Raw genomic sequence first — 20242 nt, 5'->3', positions numbered from 1 at the left:
CCCAAACACTGAAACTGATAGAAAATTTCCCATTGACTTCACTAAACTTTGGAGACCCAAAGGAATATTACAGCAGTAAAAAGCTACTATTGTATAATGGCCTCAAGTTTCTCTTGGCAGTGAACATCTTCTAGCAAATATGCCAAGAAAAGCTGAATCTCCACAAAGCAGAAGAGACATTGGATGTTTTCATGTCCTTGCTCTGAGGGTATTAATGTCTCTGAATGCTCATAGCCCACAGAAGTTTGATAAGTTCACTCTAAGATCAAAGCCTATTTCCAGACACTCAAAAATCTACTCATTAAAGCCTCAGTCCTGCATCCATTTGTGCACGTGTGCAGTCTGTTGATGTCAGCTAGGGCTACACTTAAGGACAGAACTGAGCGCGTCACTATATCCACCCACTACAAAATAGAAGCACAGAAAATCAAGGGAGTTGTAAAGAACTCTAATATCCACATGACAAGAGTGAAGGTCCACCAGTTAAAGGCCTAAGGCTTGCATCAGCCCACAGATTCTCCTTTAAAAAGGTTGTGCTTCATATAAACAAGTTTCATTGAAATGCAGCTAAGCTCTCAGGTTTTCAATGGGTATAAATCAGAAGAGCTCCACTAATGTCAAAGAAATTAGGCTAGTTTATGCCAGCTGAGAATCTGCCTTAAAGACTCTGAAAAGGCAGAGCCAGGTCCTACAGCACTCAGTTCAAAAAGTAGCACAGGGAAGTACTGTCCTCACACAAACATCTCAGAGCCTTTTCTTTTGCATTAACTTCAAACGGTGGACCAAAACAATCTCCATCCTTGGATCTGCTGCTTTGGTGTTTACTAGGCTCATCCACTGAACAGCCATTCATCAGAAGACGTTGATTTTGTCTGTGCTCTGTCTCAAATGTAGGGTCCATGAAAAGTCAGCAGACGTGGATTCTCACAGAAATTTTAGGTACTGTACTCAAATTAGTATTTGTTAACTTCCTATGAGAGACATATGCTTGGAACTCATCTAATATACCTGCTCTCACAAAGACAACTCATGCTAGGCCATTCAACGTAACACAAGCCTTTGCTGTTCCAGCCCTGTGGCAGAACTCCTGGACTATAATCTCACTTAATCATACAATGACTAGGAGCTCTGAAAGGTTAAGCTAGCATTCCTTAGAAACTTGCATATTCCGTGACAAAGGACATAATTGCAGTCATTTATTTATCCCTGAGCTGTAGAGACACAAAAGACATGAGCAGCCTGATGAAATGGGTAACACTCCATTGACTCACATGGCTAATACCAGTTCAAAATTTAGCCATGGTGAAAATTGAAATAAAGAACATACACCTTTAAGGAACAGAAAAATCTACCTTTCAAGTCCAAATAGCCTTATGAAGAATTATTCCTGAGCTGAGCTTACCGCTCCCTGGTAATTTTTTCACTATCTCAAATCCTACATCAGAAGAATTTCAGGCTGTGACAGATAAATATAGATTAGATACAAATATAAATATAGATATAGATTAATCCATTTACAATTATTGGTCATTATTATTCAAAAACTGTTATCACTGTTATGCACATGTGATATGGTTCTGCAGAATGGGGACATAATTTTATTGAGTTATAGATGGGGAAAAGGCATAAAGAGTACAGGTAATGCACATTTTTGAAATAGCAATATAAACATAAACAGAAAAATGTTCAAGTCAAAGTCACGTGAAAAATTAGACTAAACTTCAGATGCATTCTAGACTTGTATGTACAGCATTTTTATGCTAAAATTAGAAATACAAACTCCAGAGATGCAACACATCTCAAGAATACAAAATAAATAAACAAAGATGCCAATAAAAGAAAGAGAACAAATACTTGAATCAACTTCCAGAATGTTAAGAAACTTTGATATGTGAGAATCATGGTAGAAGATGCTCAATCTATGACAAGAACTCATTTATTTCCAAACAAAATATGAAGTAGTAAAGTCTTTTTGTTCCTGGGAGTGAGTTCAAAGCATTTAAACTTTTATGGGACCCCTGCACACTCCTGTTGTGGTGATGAACAATTCCTCTGCAAGAGAAACCTCCAAGCAGAACAGATTTTCAACAATTTGAATGAAGAAATCCAGCTTACTGAGAACGTATGCTTGATGGGGACATCACAGTTATTTATCCAGGAGACGATTTTTCAGCAACTTCTAACCCAAGATGACTTGAGAACAAAGAATAAATGGGCTTGGTTTCAGTCTCTGCAGCAGTGTCTTCCTAACGGTCAGTATCTGCGGGAGGAAAGCAATCAGAATTCTGTAATGCAAAAAGTTATAGTAAATATCAAGAGCAAATCATTAGGCTCCACACTGGATACAGACTTATGGTTTAGAAACAAGTGAAAGAGGCACCACTATTTCACATTCCTTTCAATATTAATTGAGTGACACCCAGCACCATTAGTGGTTTTCCTGCTGGAAATATTGTCTTCATCAATTTGTTTGCATAACCAAATATCCTAGAGAAAAACAGTATTGTTTCCACTGTTACAGTTCTTGCAAATTAGATGTTTATGGTAGGTTTTTTTTCTCTCCAGAAAAATAGGTCATTTCCCCTGCAGTAGTATACACAGTCTGAGGCTTACGTTCCTGCTTGCAATGAGTACCCCGAATGCAACTACCCCTCCAAGCTGGGCATTTGCACATGCAAGTGACTACTTCAACTGGTCAAATGACTATTTGCAACAGACAGATTTCCCCTGACTTCAGAGTTGAACCGAGGCCTAAATACTTAAGCCTTTTTCTACTTCCAATCTCCCTCTCTGAAAATATGGACCATAAATATCCTCTCCCAGGAGATTAGTCCTGGAACTTTATTGGGCTTAAAGTTACGTTCAAACAATGTCCTAATAAAAACAGTGGCTATTGAATAGTAAATAAAATACGTTCCAAGGACATCAAATCATGATTACAATGACTTCCATTTTTGTATAACTTAAAAAATAAGTGTTTTTTTCTTTACGTATTGGAAAATATACAGACTTGATATACAAGAATAAGTTAATAGATGGAAATATAAACTTAAAAAATTGCAGAAGTTTGCTTAAGAATGGTATTTAAAAACCAGAAAGATATTCCCAAGTAATTTCCCAGGCAGCCTCTGTAAGACAAAAACAGAAAAAAAAGAAGAAAAAATGGGATTTTTCAGAGAAGTTTCAACTTAGTGGGATCAAAGAAATAGGTTTCAACAGGATCTAAAAGGGAGCAAGGAGTATTCTGACCATAACTGCATATCTAAACCATACTACTCTACACAAACATGTGCCTTAAATCAAGTGACCTTAAATTGATCATGATTAAATGGCATCTTTTTTCACTATGTGTGCAAATGCTTCACTTCATCAGGCAGTCCTGAAAGGGCAAAGAGGAGGGAGAGCCATACAAAGATTGGTCATTCACATTTTACGTGCTGCATCACAGGGACCACTGCTTGTCAGAGGAGGTCGCCCTGTCATTTGGTTCTATGTTCCCCAGTTTTGACAAAGTTTTCCACAGTCCTGACAAAGCCTGAAGGTGACTTACATGAAAAAAAAAAGCAAAAATAAACCCATTTGAAAGATTTTGAATTCAATCTGTGGGAAATAAAATACGCATTTCTCCCCACTCCCAAATAACAGAGACACAGTTTCTATCAAAAGAGCCGTCCATGTATTAATCTGCAATGAAGACTCAGTGCCAGAGCTGGCACCCTTTGAAGTTAAAGGAAAAGCTCCTGCTGTCTTTATGATGCCCAGATTCCCGACTGAATTGAAAAATAACATGGTAATAGGCTTCCTAAGCTCCAAATAGCTCTCTGAAGATCACTGTCTTGCTCCCGTGATTATAGGAGATGTCAAGGTGATTGGGTTAGATACTTTACTCAAATACTTTGAACTAGCTGAGCTGAAAACAATAGCTCCCTAGAAGGGCTCCTGATTTTGTTGTGAGTGATCTCAGAATGAAGCTCAGCCAGGACAGAAAGGCAAATTTTACTAGAAAAATAGGGATTCATATTTCAAAATAAAACACCTGGCTTTTCTTCTGATTTTACTGATTCTTACTTTTTCTCCTTTTTTTCTAGTCGTTCATGTTAGCTAGAATCAAAGTTGAATTTTATGTCTGTTTTTCATGGTATTTTAATACTTTTATTCTTTCTTTTCTCCTCATGAAGGAAGAATTAAAAAAGGAATGTTGGAAAAGGAGAGGGATTTTAAAAGAGACATAATTTTAATTTTTGAATAAATAAATTTATTCAATTGATGTTAAATTAACTGAAGTTGATTTTTTCATATAAAATATAAAAAAATATGAATTGCAGAAATGGCATTTTGATACTCTTTCACTATATATATTCTATTGCAGGAACTTATTCTTGATTAAGAATTTTCAGCCAACTTAAAGGCAGAAGTATTAAAAGTCCCTGCAATCTGGCATCCTGAGCCATAATCTTTCAGAGTAGCATAGAGAGATCTGTTTTGAGCAGTAGAGCATCTACGGTATAACACAGTAGTATATGTAATACAAGCTAGGATAACACAGGGTAAGAGATTAATATTCTGCATCATACTGTGCTCTGTTATTTTTATCCTGCTGTTTCTTTCACTCACCATCTCATGACTCACACCCTCCCCACACTGGAATTTCTGTCTCAGTCTCGTGGCTCACTGGTGTGTTACGGAAGACGATGCTGTGGAAAACCATCTGGATGCACGAGCTCCAGGTTACTCTTAGAAACAAGGAGAGACAACATCACTCACTGATTTATTGCATAACTGCTCTGACTGTTGCAGTCTCTTTAGCAAACTGTCTTCAGTATTTGTGAGGGTTGCAGTTCTTCCTGGTTTTATAGCATCGGTGACATAGGTGGCAAAAGCGTTCTAAGTTACAGACAGTCATGTGGAAAGCTGGCACTGCACAAACCTTTAGAAAAATTATAAGACTCATCCTGTGAGGTGATAAAGGGCTTTTGTGAGACAGATTAATGAAATTCAACATCAGTAATAGAGCTGTTCCTTACATATTTCTTGATTAACTTTATCACCTCAGGGATATAACTCTTCGATGCCACACTAGACAGACCACGACGGACCTATGCTTCATGAGGCCAAACCACAGTTACTTGATATGGGATGGGAAGGCCAGGCCACAAGACAAATTAGATGCTTAAATCCTTACTAATTACATGCATATCTACTGTGATCCAAAATGTAGAACATCAAAATCCCAGTTCGGTCTGCTGCTGTATAATCCTGCACTCATACTTCTTAGCGGACTCAGTCTCCCAAGTACATAGGCTCTGGCCTCTGTTTAAATCCAGAAGTAATCAGGTGTTCACTAGTTAGGAACCTAAGTTCTCCCACATCCCAGAAATCAGAGTGATAAGAGGAAGCATAATTATTTTCTCTTGCCTCCAAGTTGAGTCTTAAGACCTCTTGCTCAAGAATCCCAATTCCCTCCTTTGTCTGCCTGTATCTGAACTTTCATCTCCATCTTTCTGAGGGCATTTTCTAAACAGTTAGAAGCCAATATCAGAGGGTTTACTCTTTATATGAACAAGAAAATAATCCCTAAGCTAGACGGAGTACTTCAATACCATTTGAATTGGCAATTGGACACCTTCAAATAAACATTCTTACCAGAAACTAACCAGTAAATCTCAGGCTAGAAGATTATGTTTTCTCCTTTTTTGCCCTGTCACTTTAAAAAAATGAACTTCATTGGAAGGAATCAAAGAAGCCTTGTCCACAGAATATCTACCTCTTGCCAAAAAAGGCATTTATGTGGGGAACAGGGAATAAAATCCTAACTCAGGGATGAGAATTCCACTCAGTAGCAATATTCCTCTCGTGTAGGTACTGGAGCAATGAGTTCTCCAAGGACCTTAGTGTGTATCTTGCCAAAGTAATCTGCCTTTTTTCTGAGATGGTAGGTAGGAGTCAGCTCGGTTCTGAAGTAAGGTTAGTGTAAGGATCGCTCGTGCTCCGTTGAGTTACTTCAGTTTTCAGAGAAAAATGTACCAAAGGATCTCAAATAGACCTTCATCTCATGCTTTTAGATCCTCTGGCCTCCTGCTTTTCCACTCTGTCAAATCTAGTTATACAGGTAACACCAGAAAACATACAGCATGTTTTATTTCTATGACTGCTTTGTTCTCCACATTTGCCTTGGGGCAAACTTCCTATCTTGTCACCTCAACTCAAGTGCTTCACGTGAATTTCTGATGGTGACTCAGAATAGTCAATGAGTCTCTTGTTGGTGAAATAGCCTAATCCAGCAGAGACACTTTGCTGCTTAGCATCCAGACACCAGCTCAAGTCACCCATCACATCCTCTGCTCTCTCTTCTTTCCATTCTCAACATAACGGGCTGCCCTAGGGGGCAGCAGATGTGCATGGTAGGGAAGGAAGACTGAAGGCTTGCACATCCACACCACATTCAAATGTCAGGTCTTCCCTGAATCCAAAGGGCAGAAGCTTCCCTCAGTGCACCCTCAATCTAAAAATGTGACCTCAACACACCAGTCATGTCATTTCTTTCAGACAATTCCTCCAGCTGGAAGACAACCAATTAAAGAGCCTGAGGAGAGCCTGAGGAGGATGCGATTAGTGACCTGAAATGAAGCCTGTGCAAACTGCAGTAGAAGCTTCCACTAGAATCTCTTCCACTAGAGTCAGCACCTCAGGACAGCAAATGCTGCTGCAGTTTGAAAGATGATTACCAAAAAAAAAAAAAAAAAAAGCTTAAGGGAATTGGAGCAGCCACAGAAAATCTTGTTAAAACAGCAGTGTCCTGCTGTGAGCAGCTGTGAGCTTTCTGTTCAATAGACAGGCTCCTTGGTACTACTGACTTAAACAAGTCTTTGCTTGTCAAACTCATATCAGCAGTCCTTTGGAGTAATGTTTGTTCTGAGCTGCAGTCTCTTGTCCTGAACCTGTATTTGTCTGCAGCTGTTCTAAGCCGACTGTACAAATTAAGTGGGACTCTTACAATATCTTGCTTTTCAGCTTCGTCTTGTCAACTGAGAGACAGAAAAGGCCATGAAAGCAATTGCTCAGAAAATTCAGGAAACCACTTTTAAAGAGGAGCTCTCCATTCACACGAGGTTGGTATTCTGGATACTGGACTTCCTCCCACTTGTCTCTTTCAAACACAAGGAAAGGAACATGCAGGGGCACAGTCCATTGTGCTCACTTGTAGTCAACTGATACATGGGATAGAGCAAAGCAAGGTACTTCCTCAGTGAACAGTTTTCTTTGGAGGATGTTCAGTCCTCAGAAGAGACATTTTTCATGGAAACATGCCTGTTTCAATTCAGAGTTCTCTGGGAAAATTTTTCTCAGTCAGATGGGAGATGGGCTCTTTACTACCTCTAGCAGACAATAACTCACAGTTCCTACAAACTCAAGCAGGCTGGTCTTGAAACATCCCTTTGTGATAGCTGCTTGCACATGGCTGATGGGCCACAAGGGCACTGTAGGCTGAAAGACCACGTATCCTGGATGGTAACTGTACAATTTTTTTCTGGACCAGCCTAAACATGTTGCTAACTAAAACAATGCAAAGAATGGTCTTGCTCAATGTGACTTCACAAGATAACAGTGAACGCTATCAAGCATACAGCAGAAGATCACAAAGAGAAATTAAGAGGGAGGATCACTGTGTCTTGCCACATTCCCAGATGCTTCAGCCAGGAGACTGAGTGAAGCTTGGGGTACACTATTCCTTGATACATGTTACGCACTGGATGGGATTACTTGTGGGGAAAAAAAAAAGAGAGTGCAACAGTAGAAATCCAACCCTTTATCAGATATTCCCTTGGAATTTTAAAGGGCCAGTTCAAACCCCAAGTTGCCAGCATTCTGATGAGGAACTTGAACCGAAGCATCAAATGTTGATTATAGACCTGAGTCTGTCACGCTGATGAGGTGTGCTATTCTCCTTTCCTCTCGCATGAAAAATCATATGGCTGGAGCTTATGGAGAAAGGAAAACAGAAATTACTGGGTGGGGAATAGAGTACACAGGGAACTCTAATGTGGGTCACAAAGGTCAACTGGCTGTCAAATAGAGCAGCTCACAGTTTTTTCTCACTATTTCAAGCCTGCAGGAGGTTTCATTCGTCTGATAGCCTGAGACATCAAGACCAACCTTTTTTCCCTTCCTGATCATTCAATGAGAAGATCAGTAAAGCTCTGATTCTATGACTGTGTCAATACAGCCTTCTAGTTTGGATATTTACATCCTTACCTGAAAAAATGTCTTTTGTCACTGTTAAGTCATAAAGTCATGCATGTACTTTTCTCTTCTGAACTCATCCCATTTTAATCCTATTCCTGGGAATTTTCACAGAATCACAGAATGGTTTGGGTTGGAAGGAACCTTAAAGTTCACCTAGTTCCAACCCCCCTGCTATGGGCAGGGACACCTCCCACTAGACCAGGCTGCTCAAAGCCTCATCCAGCCTGGCCTTGAACACTTCCAGAGATGGGGCACCCACAACTTCCTTGGGCAACCTGTTCAAGTGCCTCACCATCCTTACCATAAGGAATTTCTTCCTGATATCCAATCTAAATCTACCCTCCTTCAGTTTGAGGCCATTACCCCGTGTCCTATCGCTACATGCCCTTGCAAACAGTCCCTCCCCATCTTTCCTGTAGGCCCTGTTTAGGTACTGGAAGGCTGCTATAAGGTCTCCTCGGAGCCTTCTCTTCTCCAGGCTGAACAACCCCAACTCTCTCAGCCTGTCCTCATAGCAGAGGTACTCCAGCCCTCTGATCATCTTTGTGGTCCTCCACTGGACTTGTTCCAACAGGTCCCCATGTCCTTCTTGTGCTGAGGACTCCAGAGCTGGACACAGTGCTCCAGGTGAGTTCTCACGAGAGCAGAGTAGAGGGGCAGGATCATCTCCCTCGATCTGCTGGCCACACTTCTTTTGATGCAGCCCAGGATGTGGTTGGCTTTCTGGGCTGCAAGTGCACATTGCCTGCTTACATTGAGCTTCTCATCCACCAGCACCCCCAAATCCTTCTTCTCAGGGCTGCTCTCAAGCCATTCTCTGCCCAACATTTCAACCTTATCTAGTGTATTTCCCATACTCATTTTAAACAAGATTTTTAGTAGGGATTCTAGAAGAAAATAAAACTAGCATGATTTCGTTTTAGTGATCCAGAAGAAGGAGTTGGGACCTGGAAGGGAAACTAAATCCTAAAATGTATATAATCACTATAATTTCTGGATAGCATTGATCAAATTGCCTAACATCTGTACACTGCATCTCTGTAACTTCATCTTCATGGCAAAAGGAGGCCCACCATTTGATATAAATGCTATCTGGCACTGAAAACAACAGACGACTGTTAGTTCCTTGTTCAGTGCATCGCTGGAAAGCAATTAAAGTTGTTGATGCAAGATTAAAGCCTTAAAGATAAAACTGAATCTTGAAAGTGCAAGAATTTTGCCTTGAACATGAAGTGTAACCAGTCTCAAGACAAGTATGGTACTATATTTGGAACAAGAATTAGCAAGAAAGGAATCTGAAAAAAACAAACATCAGTACTCAGTATTTCAGCACCAGAAGTGTGTGAGATACTTCTACATCTTACAAACCATTTCTGTCCTAAGAGGAAAGGTTCACAGTTTGTTTTTTCAAGAAACTACAAGAAAGTTTTGGACTTACCAGTATTAACTGATTTATGCAACTCTTTTTCTGTCCATCAATTAATTAGTTGCCAATCTCACTGTATTTTAAGTAAGATCACACCAGATGGAGAGCAGACTTGCTTATTAAGGGGTTTTGTCAAACAAGTAATTCAGCAAATATACCTCTGAAACCCAGTATTGATATTGAAAAGCCTAGCAAACTTTCCAAAGAAATTACCTGATGCTGTGTCAACTGGATTCAGTTTTAAGTTATTGACAGAGATCAGTATCCTCTCCTTGAACTGTGCTCTGTCTAAAATAGAACACTGAGCTCAGTTCTGACCCCCGTGAAGTCAGTGGCACAATGCCAAGTGTCTTCAACTGCATCAGGACTGGGACTATTGTTTTTAAGACAGACACTGGCAATTACCTAAACTGCACACTTTGACTGCCGTGGTAAGGGATAGATTAGCTCTTCATTTCCATGCATGCAGTTTAATTAGATTGGCCCTGATATGTTCAGCAATATGAGAGCAATCATTCTGAGGCATCACTTTTCCTCTGTTCCTGCTTCTACACAGGCTCTGTGAGGACAGACTTTTTCTCTGTGAACTGGGAATGTAGACCAGAACATCACATCAGAAAAGCACAAGGTTTGCTGAAACAATACCAGCTCCCTTAATATGATGTAGTATCAGGTCAGGTTCATGGTCCTACAGCTACCAGCTGCCTATCTGCACAGGCAAATTCATGCTGGCAAGGCAATGTTGAGTCTGACAGCATATAACTTCAACAGGTGTTGCTAGAGCCTGTAGGAGGTGTTATCTCTCTGAGCCTCACAGAGCCTGTCAAAACTAGCAGGACAGCTTGATAAGGCAGTCTCGCTAACGGCTTTGGTAGTTGTACAAAGAACAAAGCCATTCACAAACTGAAGAAGAGGAAAAGATGAAAGCGTGATTCAGGAGAGTCCCGCACACCCACAGCCAAGATACACAGTTTTACCTTCACTACAACACTTGAATATCTCAGAAATAAGATTATTGCACTCAGAATGGCTAATGGACACAGTCAGTGCCCAATGGAGTCCTTAATCATTGACTGTTGTTCCATTTAAAGCACTCAGCAGCCTAGCTTGGCCTCCTAAAATCTACAGAAATAACTAGACCAACACAACTAGATCCCAGCAGATCATAATCTTCTAGTTCATATTCAAAGGACAGTCTTCCATTAGCAATTTGTTCCTGTGAAGTCTGGACTTGCTTCAAATGCTGAATGTCCACTGTCAGGGAAACATCGGCTGTAATCATGGAAGAAGATCAGGCAACGGTACCCATTCTGGCTTGTATCAGGAACAGCGTGGCCAGCAGGAGCAGGGAAGTGATCGTGCCTCTGTACTCGGCACTGGTGAGGCCTCACCTTGAGTGCTGTGTTCAGTTCTGGGCCCCTCTGTACAAGAGGGACATTTAAGTGCTGGAGCGGGTCCAGAGGAGAGCTACCAGGCTGGGGAGGGGTCTGGAGACCAGGTCATTTAAGGAGAGGCTGGGGGAGCTGGGCATGTTTAGTTTGGAGAAGAGGAGGCTGAGGGGAGACCTCATTGCCCTCTACAACTACCTGAAAGGAGGTTGTAGAGAGGCGGGGGTTGGCCTCTTCTCCCAGGTGAATAATGACAGGACCAGAGGAAATGGTCTGAAGTTGCAGCAGGGGAGGTTTAGGTTAGACATTAGGAAGAATTACTTTACTGGAGGAGTGGTCAGGCACTGGAACAGCCTGCCCAGGGAGGTGGTTGAGTCACCACCCCTAGAGGTATTTAAGAAACGTCTAGATTTGGCACTTCAGGGCATGCTCTAGTGACAGAGATTGTAGGGTTTGGTTTTTTTGTGTGTGCATGGTTGGACTTGATGATCTCAAAGGTCCTTTCCAACCATAAGATTCTATGATTCTATGATCTTGTTTCACTGAATATTTACATTTTCTCTGGAAAGGTGGAAGTGAGATAGAGTAGCCTGCAAATCCTCAATTTATTTACAGTAGTTGGGACAAAAAGGAATTTTGAGATCCTTCAGAGAAAGAGGAACGAGCTAGATGAATACATGCCAAAATGGCCAGTGAAACTTGCAGCTGTATCATTTCTAAAGAAAAATTCCTCACATGTATTACAGAGATCTAAATGTTTGCATGCTTTCCAAAAAAGGGCTTGAGCACCGCTGGGTATGTCTATACAAGCTGTTTAAAAAGAAGCTAGCCCAAATGATCAACATTGGCATTTAAATCTGAATCAGCCTGACACTTGCCCCAGTGAACATTCAAGAGACCTGGCTGCCACCACTTCAGGTCAGTGCTCTACTTCAGTTACTGAGAGAGACCACCAGTGTAGACACGGCCTTTATTACTTGCAAAGAGAAGGCTTGTCATGACTATGCAAGCTGCAGTCAGAGCTACAAAGATGCTAGGGTGCTTGTGGAAAAGAAAACAAAGCTGAAAATGTCACGTCATCTTTACAATAATCAGTGGATCAGCCCCTTTTGGAACCCTGTGTGCAGCTTTAGATGCTGGAGCTCAAAACAGATAAGAAGGCTTACAGGAAACATGCTAATCATCCAGGGCCACGATAAACTGTCATACTGAAAGTTGTTGGGAAGACTGGATTATTTGCCTCGTGAAGGATACAAATAGGAAGACTCTGGGCAAAATGTATGCTATATAGAACCTAGTATATCAGACAAACTGTGACTTTTTGTTCTCAGAAAAAAAAATGTATATCCAGAGACAGTGGCAAATATGTAAGGCAGGAAATTTAAAAACAGGACAAGGAAATACTTCTTTACACAACAAGTAATTAAGCTATGGAACTTAGTGACACAGGCGATCATACAGGCCAAAAACTTAACCGGATTCCAAAGGGATTGGACACTTATGGGAATATCCAGATTATCCAAAATTATAAACTACAGACAAAAAAAACGTGGAATAGATTACTATTCCAGCTATCTTTTCAAATACTTAGTACTAGCTTGGCATGCCGTGATGCTACACAAGGCCTTTAAACATCAGCTTGTTACTTGTAACCCCTCAGATAACTTTTCTTAAGGAAATACAGAAGTCCCATTTGCCTCTGTTTCCTTCTATCTTCTGCAGCTCCATTTTTTTCAGGCTTAGCATTATCTACTGACAGTGACACCCAGCCTTATATAATGCCATGTGATGCCTTTCTAGAGAGCACAGAAACAGCCTGAATCATAATTTAGGCTCAGAGCTGGCAGTGAATAATAATTATCTCATCCCCACCCTTTTTCAAAGTGCGCGCTCGGTGATTTTTTTCACTAGTTCAGAACAAGGTTCAGACCGACTGCTACTCTGTCCAACTAGTAGTATGAAAGTTTACCAAAAGCAGCAGCAGTACTATTCGATCCTACATCTGCTGAAGCCAGTTGCAAAAAGTTTTTTTCATACCTTACAGGATTAAGTTACTCTTCATTCAATGGCCATGAAATTTGATGAGAGCTATGATATGTCTACATATTGAGTAGCACAGGTCATTCTCAATGCCATCTGTACTGCACCATGGGTGATACCAAATTGCCTTCAACACTTACAGATGAAAAAGGAATTAAGAGCCTAAAAAAAATATTGCTCAGCAGAGCCTAAAAAAAATATTGCTCAGCACCTTGTTGAATTGTGCTCTTTGTGTGCAGCAAATTGCAGAGATGGCACGTCTGTTTTCCAATGACTTTCAGTGTCTTTCCTGACTTCTCAGATGACTTTTAAAAATGGCAATTGTCTTCCTGGGGAAAAGCCATGTTTATTCTGGTTAGTCCCTGCACAGTCATTCCCCTTTCAAATAATAAAGATTAAATTTGTTTTAGTATTCTGAAGTGAACTAAATTACACGAGTCAGGCCTACCTTCCAAATGTGATTACCCACAGAGGGGCATGCTCCACTTCAAGTCATTGTACTTCAGATCTTTTTTTTTCATTCAGATTACACCTCTCAAGTGTTCCCATGTAGACAAATCCTTACAGCTTTAGAAAAACCCTATCTCCAATGCCTGGTCCTTCTCTGCAGCAGGAAAATTGCTGTAAATTCCTGACTGTAAAGTCTGAAGAGCCATATTAATGTTCCTGTTACATACACTGCATTTTCCCCAAACAAACGTAGCTGCACCAAGATTCTGCAATAGAAACTGCAAGATGATACTCAGAACATACATATGTTGTGTCAATGCCCCAGATACACTTATGTTCCCAAATACCTTATGATTTATCACCTATGGATATAACAAAAGGTAAGGCTCAACTATTTGAGTATTTGCCTTTTCTTTTTTTATTTCTGGAAAATATGCTTTTGTAAGACATTCCTTGCTTTTAGCATGTGTCCTTATAGCATTATTTTGAAAAGCCACTAGGCAGATGGTTCCCAAATGTGAGTTAATAACTTGTAGGTAGCTTTTGGGGAAGCTTTTTGAAATCGCTTCATGCAAAATGATTCTGCAAACTGCCTGCATGCCATTCTTTGGCTATTCTAGCAGACTATTTCAAAATGGCCAAGAGAAAATGGCAGATTTACGTTCTATTTGTTTTGCAGCAGACTGTTATATTTATATTGTAGTGGTAAAAGAATACAAAGGGAAACCAAATAATGCACAAGGCTTTTACTGAAGATTTTTCTAGAACCTCGAAGTCCTCACTGGCCCAGCATGTTTGGGACTCTGCCCCTCTTCTGCAGCCCTTCTACAGCATTTCTTACCGTTCAAAATAAGGCTGATTTTTGACAGAATAGGATAGTCTGGGTGTTCAACAATCATGAGTCAGACTTCACAGCATCATAAGATTAATTTAAAAATCAGATTTCAAATGTGGGGCTCTTCCTGTTTACTTTTGGCTTGTTAGAGATACTGTATTTTTTGCATGGTTTAAAGTTAGAAATATTGCTAGTGTCCGATCTGGTGAGCATCTCTCATGTTTTCGATGCACCCCAGGGTGCAGTTTGCCCTCTTGGCTGTCAGGGCATGCTGATGACTCCTATTGAGCCTGCTGTCAACCAGCACCCCCAGGTCCCTTTCTGCAGGGCTGCTCTCCAGCCACTCCTCTCCCAATTTATACGTGTGACTAGTGTTACTCCATCCCAGGTGCAGATTCCAGCATTTTGATTTCTTAAATTTCATCCCATTAATCACAGCCCAAAGCTCCATTCTATCTAGATCCCTCTACAAGGCCTCTTGTCCCTCAAGAGAGTCAACAGCACCTCACAGTTTGGTATCATCAGCAAACTTCCTAATGGTGCAACTCCTGCATCCAGATCATTGATAAATATATTGGAACAGAACTGAGGAAACACTGAGGAAACAGAACGTTGGTCCAAGGTATTTAAAAAATCAGCTAAGAGCTCCAAGTTGATAGTTAGAGCAAGCGAATGCCTTCCTCAACACAGCAAAACCTCCTACCATAAGGGACCAGGAAATAAGGCTTCCTTCAGGATAGGGCCAAAGTCTGGAGGATAAAGAATAAACTCCAAGATGTACTTCCTTCTCAGAAATCACATATTGCTAATACGTATGTATCTATATTTTCTTTTTAAAACCTCCATCTGCTTCACTGCTCACAGCTCTCATGAGAAGAGACTGAGAGAACCAATACACAAGGGCTATTAGGTATATTTCTTATGGCATCATTGGAAGGGTCTCATCCACAGAATCAGTGGTGAATACAGTATAAGAATGTAAATAAAACAGGTAGCATTGGCTAGACCAGAACGGTAAAGTCTAGTGATTATAGCGATAAACATGTTTGCAGATAACACAGAAAAGTGCATGTAACTGCTGTCCTGCTAGAGAGCAGTAAAGTGACAGTTGTTTTGGCTAGGTGTACCTTACAGATTCATTTTAGTTTATGACTGTAAAACTTGTGGGCAAAAAGTGTGACTACGTGGTCCTTAAAATTAAGCTTCCCCATGAGGAAATGTGCCCTCTCTTCTGCACCCCACTACTGTGTGATCTCAGGAAAGTTGCCTAGAGCTCAGTTATGCTTTTCAGGTCTAATCTTAAACATGGCACAGTAAAAAGGTTTGCTTTTCTTCCTGTCCATTGTCAAATCAGGCCAGAAAGTCCTATAGCAAATGCCACTGGTGGGCATAATATGTATTGCATAGTTGGTTAGTGAGTAGTGAAGAATCAACTAACTCTACAGAGTGCCTTATGCTTAGAAAAGCAAATAGGATGAACTATTACTCAGCTCTAGGAAGTAACGGAGCTGCAGCTGGTACAGCTGCTGTGCAGGGCTGCTAAGGGGCATGCAAGCCAATCTACTTAAAACAGTCTATTTTAAATAGAAATAGTCCAATAGTAAATACTCCAATAGTAAAGATAGAGTCTTCTTGTTAACTCTTCCCTCCCATCTTCTTACCCCTCCAAGCTCCTTACTGCACTGGAGCAGAAAAGGATATGAGCTTTAATGTCAAGGTTTTGTTTCCTCATCTTTTAAAACACCAGGATGGCATGAGAATGGACCATGATGAACTTGACCCCAAACTCACTGAAATCAAGCAAGCTCGCTCTCCGTGCTCCCTCCCCCTGCAACTACAGCAGGCTTTATAACAAGTTAAAAGTTTGAAAACATTCCGAAAGTACTGCTAGATGAAAGGAAAGAATTCTGTCTCCATATGCCAGCACTATTTGACATATTTCTAAGCACAACTCTGCTTCTCACTGTTATTCTATAAATCCCATCTAATCAGTAGTTGCCACACTTCAGAGAAGTCTGTGAATATACCCAGGTTGATAGTGCATTTCATTCACCATGTCTTTCCTGTTTTGACAGAACAACAATTAGGAGAGCTAATGCCACAGCTTTTCCCTAAAAGAAACAGTATTAATTCAGGTCTTTCTTCCCCCCGTGCAACCAGCTATCTTTACAAAAGTTGTAAAAAAAATATTCTTTTCTTCAAGGCTGGTGTTCTTTTGCCATATTTAGTTGAAAATAGCCAACAAGCTCAAAAGTTACTGATGAACAAAAGAGTGACTAAAAAAACTTTGTTTCCCTTGGAAACCACTAAACCCTTCCCCAGAATGACGCAGAGTGAATCCAGTTCAGTTCAACATACTGTTTTCTGTAAAGCTGATAGAATCTATTTCTGGGGTGCTCCACGCAGCAGTTACAGAGCAATCCCACCACGAAACGATGTGTGAAGATAGCTGCATCTAAACTTCCTGCTAAGGCCACCACTAAGCCAATGTCCCTGTGTGAGGAGTCATCCACAACATGGGCCGGCCAAGGCCAGAATATGCATTCCATAATGCACGGGCTGGCGTATGCAGCACCAGGTGCAGCCGCATCCACTCAACCTTGTCAACATGTGAGCATAAGGTAAAGAGAGATGATGAGGAGAAAGAGACTGCTAACTCTGCGAAAGAGAGACAGCGTTGGGAGAACGATGGCGTGCAACACCATGCTGCAAACAAGCATCCTGCCACGCATCAGGGGAGGGCGGAGGGACAGCTGCATGCGACACGGCCACCAAAGCTCCTGTGGAGTACTGAGCCATGGGGCAACTCATCAGATTCTGCTTCTCACAGAGGCAAGATGCTGCCAGTCAGCAGATTGGGCTCAGCACCGAGTTCAGCTGGAGCCGCAAGGCCCTGCCACTCACTGAGCACTGTTTTGCCTCAGTGAAAAGCACCAGCTCCTGGCTCCAGGCTCCTACTGAGATCCAAACTGAACAGAGCCAGCAACTCAGCAGGAGCCGGCTGTAGCCCTGGATATAGGCATAGCCAATGTGTTCTTAGCGAGCAGTGATATTGCACCCTGAGAGCACGTCCTGCACTGGTTTAACCCCTGTACAACCCCCTGTTCACTTAGGATGGTCTGCTTCTCTTCAAGGGAGAGCCGCATTTGACCTGCACTGTGTGAAAATCTACTATCTGTTAATGAGACATTTACTCTGATGAGGCAGTTAAAATGAGCATACTGCGAAGCCTATAAAAATTATTGACATTCATAGCGCCATTAATCAGCTGCACTCATCCTCCAAATTCTACCATCTCGCTGTGAAATGGAAAGCTCCAGGCCTGATTCACTGCAAATCAGCTCAGCTCTGCGCTGTTTTGTCCCAGTCACGTCAGCACCAAACTGGAAGGCACAGCCACGGATCAGGCAGGAGATTTGTCTGAGCCACTTTGTTTGTTGCCCTCACAGTTAAACCTTGGAAAATCCATTTTTTGCCAGGATCTTTTGCTGTAGCTGTTCCTCCCATTGGGAAGGATGCTAATTGTCTGTTTATCATCTGGTCAGAAAGGGGAATTGAATATCGCCTGAATGAGTCACAGCCTGCTGGAATTCACTCCTGCCCTCTCCTTAAACTGAGAAGGCATGCATGGCACACACCTGCGTACAGACACTTCATGAGTAAGGCTTCTTTTCAGTAAAGGTACCTGGCTCATGTTTCCTATTCAACAGAGACTAAAACTTTACAGAATCAGCCGTTGGCAGCACTCCCAGGATATTTTTCCATTCGCACATATTTCTAAAAATGTCAACGCCAGTCTAACCACTCTCATCTGGGAAGCCTGACATCAGATGTACATTAGCCCAAGGGAAAAAAAAATCCAAACTGCAGGCCCCTTCTAAAAAGGAAAACAAATTCAAAGTATGTTACATTGGCTCCTGCCTCTGAGCTCTGTGCAAATAACAGGAGGAAATTTTAAAGTGTGATTTTACACCCGTGACAATTCAATCAGAAAATCAGACAAGGGAATAGTATGGGTTTAGGGCATGAGACGTGGATGGTATGTGGGATTCTTATTCAGGCACGATCCCTATATGTTTGGATTCATTACCCAACAGCACACAAAAAAAAGTCCCAGGCAGGGCCTTAAGACCCATGCTTTCTTTGCAGTCCTGGAATTAAAACCAGACAGCTAAACAACACTACATCTGACTGTGGGAGAGCTTCCCCAGGGAGGAAGCATTTTGGCTTGAGAATTCTGTTCCAGTCATCAGTCTCCGATTATTTTCTCTTCCAAATTTGGACCCTTCACACACCTTCCCAGCATCACCTGCTTTGCCTGAGAAACTAGTGTAGACTAACAAGACATGCTGTGCTGCCGTTTTGCAAGCTGAGTTCGAGCAAGAAGCAGGATTGTTTCCACATTCCCTTCTCCCCATAGCACATGCCGTCAGCATGCTATCACTGTAAGAGAGATCTCCATTTAATTTGGTCTGTCAAGATTCAAGGAAAACAGAAGATATGACTGCAGCCCTCGAGTCTATCTGAGTAGCTCTCCTGGAATGGAACAGAAGTTGACTTCAGCAGAACTAATCCATAATTACAGAGTGAACAGAGAGCAGGATGTGCTCCTGAAATACTTTAGATATATATTTCACTTTCCATGAATGCTGCAATAATGACTTTACAACTTCTTTTTCTAGGGGAAATTAATAGAAAGGCTCCCTCCCCTTACTGGCTCCAGTGGTTTTGGGATGCGTTTGGCTCTTGAATTATACTTTCTTGCAAATCTACATGTTTTTTACACGTCCATTTAAAGTACGTATCCTGTCTCTAAATACTAAATAATACATAAATATGATAAACAGAGTTTTTAACCTTACTTGTTGTTGAAACAGACCTTAAAGACTGATTCCCTGACATAAAAAGTTCCATCAGACTTTCCAGATGGTGGACCTCATCATTCCAGACCCCAAGTTCTGGTGGTCTTTGCCATAGCCACCTAAGACATGACCACTGCACTAAGCCCCCTGCCTATCCATCAGCTGGAGGAAACCACCTCCAAGCAGAAATTCCTCAGCCAGCAAGTTCTATTGTCCAGAACATTTGCCATCATCAATCAGGCCTTCAGTACTCAGAAGTCTGTTCCTGCCACTCCTACTGAAGGATGACAACCTCTGTCAGAGAATCGTAGAATCATCATAGAATCATAGGGTTGGAAGGGACCTCTGGAGATCATCTAGTCCAACCCCCCTGCCAGAGCAGGGTCACCTAGAGCAGGTTGCACAGGAACGCGTCCAGGCGGGTTTTGAATGTCTCCAGAGACGGAGACTCCACCACCTCTCTGGGCAGCCTGTGCCAGTGCTCTGCCACCCTCAAAGTAAAGAAGTTCCTCCTCATGTTGAGGTGGAACTTCCTATGCTCAAGTTTGTGCCCATTGCCTCTTGTCCTGTCCCCGGGCACCACTGAAAAGAGCCTGGCCCCATCCTCCTGACACCCACCCTTTAAGTATTTATAAGTGTTGATAAGGTCCCCCCTCAGCCGTCTTTTTTCCAGACTGAAGAGACCCAAATCCCTCAGCCTTTCTTCATCAGAGAGGTGTTCCAGTCCCCTAATCATCTTGGTAGCCCTTTGCTGCACCCTCTCCAGCAGTTCCCTGTCCCTCTTGAACTGGGGAGCCCAGAACTGGACACGGTACTCCAGACACAGAGAAGGAGACAAAGGAGAAAACAGTCATTAGGAGAAGGAAGGAGATGTTGAGTGGAAGATCATATGGGATGCTTGTGTATACAAAAACTAAAAAATGAAAGGTCATTGATAGGTTCACCTGTCCTTAGTGGTCCCTTCAGAGGGACTTGCTTCTCACCCACTTGTTGGGGT

The 20242-nt window shown here is 41.7% G+C and overlaps 1 protein-coding gene across 1 annotated transcript in view; it reads right to left on the bottom strand.

Annotated features, from left to right (window-relative positions):
• Window positions 1–1178: 1178 nt before the first annotated feature.
• LOC141744151 (very long chain fatty acid elongase 4-like) overlaps window positions 1179–20242 on the bottom strand; it is a 50184-nt gene continuing 31120 nt past the window's right edge. The window contains exons 9-10 of the transcript XR_012587351.1: window positions 4615–4733; window positions 1179–2260 (exon numbers count right to left, since the gene is read on the bottom strand). The gene's annotated coding sequence lies outside the window, so the exon portion shown is untranslated. The remainder of the gene's footprint in view (window positions 2261–4614; window positions 4734–20242) is intronic.

This window comes from Larus michahellis, chromosome 1, assembly GCF_964199755.1.
Source record: "Larus michahellis chromosome 1, bLarMic1.1, whole genome shotgun sequence".
Classification (NCBI taxonomy): domain Eukaryota; kingdom Metazoa; phylum Chordata; class Aves; order Charadriiformes; family Laridae; genus Larus; species Larus michahellis.
The sequence above is the reverse complement of the archived record's forward strand: the minus strand, read 5'-3'. Positions and strand labels throughout refer to the sequence as shown.